Here is a 6154-nt window from a genome sequence, read left to right as displayed (position 1 = left end):
TGGTGCGATCTCGGGACGTGGCGTTCAAGAAAACCAATAGAAGCTGAGATTGAGGCCGGCTAGCCTGAAAAACTACAAATCCCGGCATGCGTGGGCGGGGCTTCAGGGTTCTGTGGGCGGAGCTCAGGGTCCTGTGGCCAGGGTTGGGCCTGTGCACTTGTATGATGAGCTAGGCTTGAGCACCTAGGTGTCTGGGGACTCTAGAAGCATTGAAGGATCACTCGAACTCACTGGTCTCCTGACTTGTCAGTGTATGAGCCTCCCGAAACTCGCCTGACGTCCACCCCCAGGACTGTTGTGATTCTGTTGGTCTGCCTTGACCTGTGATCACAACCCCGAGTGATGGATGACCACTCCAACTTTACAGACAGGACACCTGACAAAATCATGGAGCTTAATTGTTTACCAAGCTCCCAGACCACTTTCAGGGGCAGAAGCAAACCATAGCAGTCTGGTTCCTGAAATCAAGATCCTAATCTGCAGTTATGTCTCAAGTGTTGGGCGTCACCGTGAGCTGGAGAAAGAAAACACTGTGTGTGCAAATGTCATGAGCTATCGCTCAGTAAATAGAATCGGTGCCTTCCTACATGAGTATATGAGTATATCAGGACCCAAGACAGGGCCACCTTCCAGGGGTCTCTCTCTCTCTCTCTCTCTCTCTCTCTCTCTCTCTCTCTGTGTGTGTGTGTGTGTGTGTGTGTGTGTGTGTATGCACTACCTGAAGGTGCATATACACACTATGCATATAAATGTAAAGGTCAGAGGTCAACCTCAGGACCCATTCACCTTATTTTTGTCTATATGTGTGTTTTGGTTAGGTTTGGTGTTTTGAGACAGGAGCTCTCTAGTCCTGGCTGTCCTAAAACACAATATGTCGACCAGGCTGGCTTTGACCTCAGAGAGATCTTCATGCCTCTGCCTCCCAGTGTAGGGATAAAAGCATGCTTCTCTATGCCCAGATCTACCTTCACTTTTGAAGCAGGCTATCTTATCTGGCCTGGAGCTTACTGACTGGGACGGCCTGCTGGCCAGTGAGTCCCAGGAGTCAGTCTTTGTCCTCCTCCCTAACAGTCAGATTACAAGCATGCCCCATCATACCCGGCTTTTATTTTTTTAATATATGGGTTCTGGTGATCAAATTCACAATCTCATACAAGCAAAATATGTACTTTGCCAATTGAGCTATTTCCCCAGCCCTGAGTTTTTTGGGCTTTGTGTTTTGGTTTTTTTGTTTGTTTGTCCCAGTAAATCTTCAGACCTACTCCCTGTCTTGATTAATAAAAATGTATAAGATTATAGCCACACCTGTCTGCTTAGTATTATCTCTGGTGATTTTTGCAAACAAGGCAACCTTGAATAGACTGTAAGGGTTTCGACTTGAAGACAACAACTGACCCTTTGTCACGCAGCTCTCTGGCCTAGGTCCAAAGCTTGAAAGTGACCTTGGGCTTCAAGTCTAACTCGTGACCAATCACGCTTTCAGGTCTTCCACCAAGAATATGCGAAGCTCATTCATCTCCTTCAGTGTATTTACCAGGCCCCTTTAAATGCCACCTGTAATGAAGTACTGAGAGAAATAGGATTTTGCTTCTTCCCCTTGGGAACTGACTGTCCTGTTGGAGATACCAAGTTGCGTCCTTAACCACTCCCTTTCACCGACAGTAAATGGTGGACTTTGACTGTTTAAGCCTTAATGATGAACAGAAAGTGGTGACCTGTAGCCTGATATGTTTAGACAAAGAGTCTGGTCCAGCCCCTTTGCTCTCCCTCAGCAACAGTTGAGCTGAGTGGACCGGAAGAGTAGTACTTGTCAGTGGATAGCCAATGGGAGGAGCTTCTGGGGGTTGCCAGGGTGATGGTCAGCCCAGGAGACCTGCAAGGTGACATCAGAGAGGCGCGGGAGCACAGGTGAGCTCTGCTTTCAAGTTGTCTGGATTTAGATTTCAGTTCCACGCCCACTGTAAGCTGCAGGACCTGAGTGAGCTCTCAGTTCTGAGGTTTTCCCATACTCGGCATCAACTGAATGTCCCCTAAACACTAGCCACTACTTAGGCTAGGTGATCCCTTGAGCAGTGGGTGTAAACTGAGAATTTTAATGAGGAAAACAAGGTAGTTTGGTATGGTGGAGAACACCTGTAAATCCCAATGCAAGGGAGCCTGAGGCATGGGGGATTGCCTTGAGTTCAAGGTCAGCCTGGGCTACATGACACCCAGTTTAAAAAATAAAGACAAAGGTGTGGAAAAGGAGAAGGAAGGAAAGAAGTAAGGAGAGAAGGAAGGAAGGGAGGAAGGGAGGGAGGGGGGGAGGATTCTGTGACCTTGAGAACTGCCACCACTCTGGTACTCACTCCTGGAACAGCAGCACAAGATCGATATTGAGCCAAAGGAAAGCACCACTGGGTTGAGTAAACACCAACACAGTGCACGCGCGCGCACACGCGCGCACACACACACACACCCGGCTCCACGCAGTCTGACACTGTTGGACTCTAGCGTCCAAACACTGAGGAGGAATCACTCCCAGAGACCACCTCACACACCACAGCCAATGCAAAAGCATGAGGATTTTATTAATTCTGTCATGACAGGGTCCCTCAGCATTCGGGAAGCTGAGAGACCTCGAATAGCTGGCACAGGCTACTTTTAAAGAAGGCCATAGAAGCAAGGGGGGTTGTGATTGGCTTATTCAAAAGGGCTATTACCAATAATTGGCTGGAGAGCTGTTGCCAGATCAGATGAGGTAAGAGGTCATTTTGACCCTGTTTCCCAGGGGACTGAATCAAAGCATACGTATATGGGTAATTGTTCAGGAACTGAGTACGTGCAAGTGCAGCTGTCAGGTCCTTGGTTCCCAGGGGAGGAGGGGAAGCACTATGGCATTGAGGCTGAGAGGATTCAGAATTGTCAGAAATGGCTTCAGGATTGTCTTAAAGTCTTTCCAAACTCCAGGTAGACACATAGGCATGGGAACCACCACAGCAGAATTTCTGCCAGAAAAGTCCTGGTTGTGGCTCCAGGTCGGAGGTTGGTGAGACAGGATGTTAGAAGGTAACGTCAGAGTGTGGCAGCCTCCTGGCTCCCCAGAGATACCAGCACGGAATCATTCCAGAATAACTCTTGTGAAAGACAATCAAACAATGGGAGACTGAATGAGAGACTGGGTTTTTACAGTAGAAGCAAGAGGACCTCTGTAGTTTCAAGGCCAGTCTGCTACATAGCCGATTCCAGGACAGTTGGGAGTACACAGCAGTGATTCCCAACCTTCCTAGGACTGCGACCCTTTAATACAGTTCCTCACGTTGTGTTGACCCCCGAGCACAAAACCATCTTCATTGCTACATCATTGCTGTAATTCACAGACTACTGCTGGGAATCGTAATGTAAGTATCTGATATTCCACCCTTGGGAAAGCATTGTTTGACCCACTAAAAGGTCTTGACCCACATTTTGAAAACCACTGACACAGAGAGAGGCAACAAAAGATTATACAGCAGCAGGAGCTGGGGAAAGTATGAAAACTCTGGGTTAGAGTGAGAGCCCTTTCCCTAGCCCAGCACCATGGACATTTGGGGTATGCAATTCTATGGGGAGAGCTGTCCAGTGTACTAAAGGATGCTTTCCAGCATGCCTGGCCACTAGTCATTTGGTGCAGGTAGCACCCCTCCGCCAAGTTGTGACAAACCAAAAAATGTTTACAGATGCTACCAAAAACTCTCTAGGAGAGGCAATACACTCACACACACACACACACACACACACACACACACACGCATGCATGCGTGTGCACCACCCCTCCCTGTTTAGACCCACCAATTCAGAGAGAGGGCTGAACACACCCATTCATGCATGTTTTTAGCCATTCATTCTGTCTGACTTGTTGCGTGAAGGTGTGGACTCTGGGCCCCGACTGCGGGGATCTCAATCCCAGCTCTAGGACTTCCTGCTGTGTAACCTCAGACAATCCTTGTTGCTCACTGAGCTCCAGTTTCTGCATTTGTGGCTTAGCAACATCAACCACAGTTCTCTGCTTTAACCCCCAAGGGGCAATGCTGAGAGATGCGGGTCTTTAAAAGCTCAGAACCCCTTTAATCCCAGCACTTAGGAGGCAGAGGCAGGAGGATCTCTGTGAGTTCAAGGCCAGCCTAGTCTACAAGAGCTAGTTCCAGGATAGTCTCCAAAACTACAGAGAGACCCTGTTTCAAAAAAAAGTTCAGAACCAACCCCAGAGAACCTAGACAACAAAGAGGACCCTAAGAGGAACATACATGGATCTAAACAGGAAGGAGAAAAAAAACAAGATCTCCTGAGTAAATTGGGAGCGTGGGGGTCACGGGAGAGGGTAGAAGGGGAAGAAGGGAATGGAGAAAACAATAAAAACAATTTTTTAAAAAAGAAAAACTTGTTTAGAACCCAGGCCTACACAGAGAAACCCTGTCTCAAAAAAAAACTAAAAAAAAGAAGAAAAGAAAAAAAGAGGTATGTAGTTATAGAGCTGCACTATGGGAAGTTATGCTCTTCTCTTAGGAGTGGGTTGGTTCTTGTGGGAGGAGGTTAGTAATCTTTCGAGAAAATTGCCGCGAGAATTTGACTTCCTCGGCTTTCTCTTGCTTCACTTCATACCGCGTGAGCTCTTCTTCCCTTCCACCACGTCCCAAGACAGCACAACGCCCTCACCAGAAACCAAGTCACAAACCAAGATAAACCTCTATTCTTTACTTTCTGTTGGTCTCTGTGTCGGTTTCACTCAGGGTTAGGGCCCCTGGTAGGTTACCCATGCTACAGTAGACAGTTCTAAGCCCTTGTGCATTCAGGCAAGACTAACTGGAATCTGCTGGCATCTGCTCTCTCTCTCTGTCTGTCTCTCTGTCTCTCTCTCTTTCTTTCTCTCTCTGTCTCTCTCTGTCTCTGTCTCTCTCTCTCTCACACACACACATTTATTTTTTTTTAAGACAGGGTTTCTTTGTGTAGCCCAGGCTGTTCTAGAACTCACTATGTAGACCAGACTGGCCTCAGACTCAGAGATTATTAGCTTGCCTCTGCCTTCAGAGTGCTGGGATTAAAGTCATGCATTACTGCCGCCCAGTTCACAATTTGTTTTGTTTTGTTGTTTTGTTTTGTTTTTCAAGATAGGTTTTCTCTGTATAACAGTCTTGGCTGTCCTGGAACTCACTTTGTAGATCAGGCTGGCCTCATACTCACTGAAATCCTCCCACCTCTGCCTCCCAAGTACTGGGATTAAAGGCATGTGCCACTACCGCCTGGTTTATACCCATTACAAAGAGTGTATTCATTGGCATCAGTGACACCCACATGCTTGTGCTACCATCACCACTATTTCAAAAACTTCATATCACAGTCTCCAACGCAAAACCATCTGCATCCCTCCGGAATAAGGGGTGGTACTAATATCCCATGATCCTAGGTTCTTCTTGTGACTTCATTTCCTGCCATTTCACAACTGGCCCAGCTCCAGCCTTTGCCTTTATGCAGTCGTCAGTTCCCAAAATATCTTTCTGCTTTCGATCATAAGGTTTCTACGGTCATGAGGGTAACCCCTCCTCAGAGGATCGGTTTGAAGCCAGTTGACTTAAAATCACCTATATGCCTTTCTTGATCTAGCCTTCAGTCAGCTTTGCCATCTTAGTATCTAAGTTGGAGGTAATTCTAGGAAGGCTGAAGGGAATTACCACATGTTTGAGGCCAACCTGAATTGAGTTCCAGGACAGCCTAGAACAAGACCCTGCCTTAAAAATTAAAAAGAAAGAGTTGGAGAGGTGGTTCAGTGGTTAAGAGACTGACTGCTCTTCCAGAGGACCCGGGTTCTGTTCCACATGGCAGCTCACAACTGTCTGTAACTCCAGCTCCATGGGATCTGACTCCCTCACACAGACATACATGCTGGCAAAGCACCAAAGCACATAAAAATCAAAATAATAAGTAAATAAATGTTAAAAAGAAACATAAAAGGGAGGGAGGGAGTGGAGAAATAGCCAGCTGGGAAAATGCTGCTGTGAATGTGTGAAGCCCTGAGTTTGATCCTCAGCACAAAAAGAAAGAAAAAAAGAAAGGAAGAAAGGAAGAGAACTAAAGAGAATAACTAAGCTCGTTAGTTTTCGAGCTGATAGCCAATATTTAAATTGTTTGACAGCAAGGA

This window comes from Microtus oregoni, unplaced genomic scaffold (genome assembly GCF_018167655.1).
Source record: "Microtus oregoni isolate MIOR12 unplaced genomic scaffold, Mior012 000043F_ref0000047, whole genome shotgun sequence".
In the NCBI taxonomy this organism is placed as follows: domain Eukaryota; kingdom Metazoa; phylum Chordata; class Mammalia; order Rodentia; family Cricetidae; genus Microtus; species Microtus oregoni.
This window is presented reverse-complemented; position numbering follows the sequence as displayed.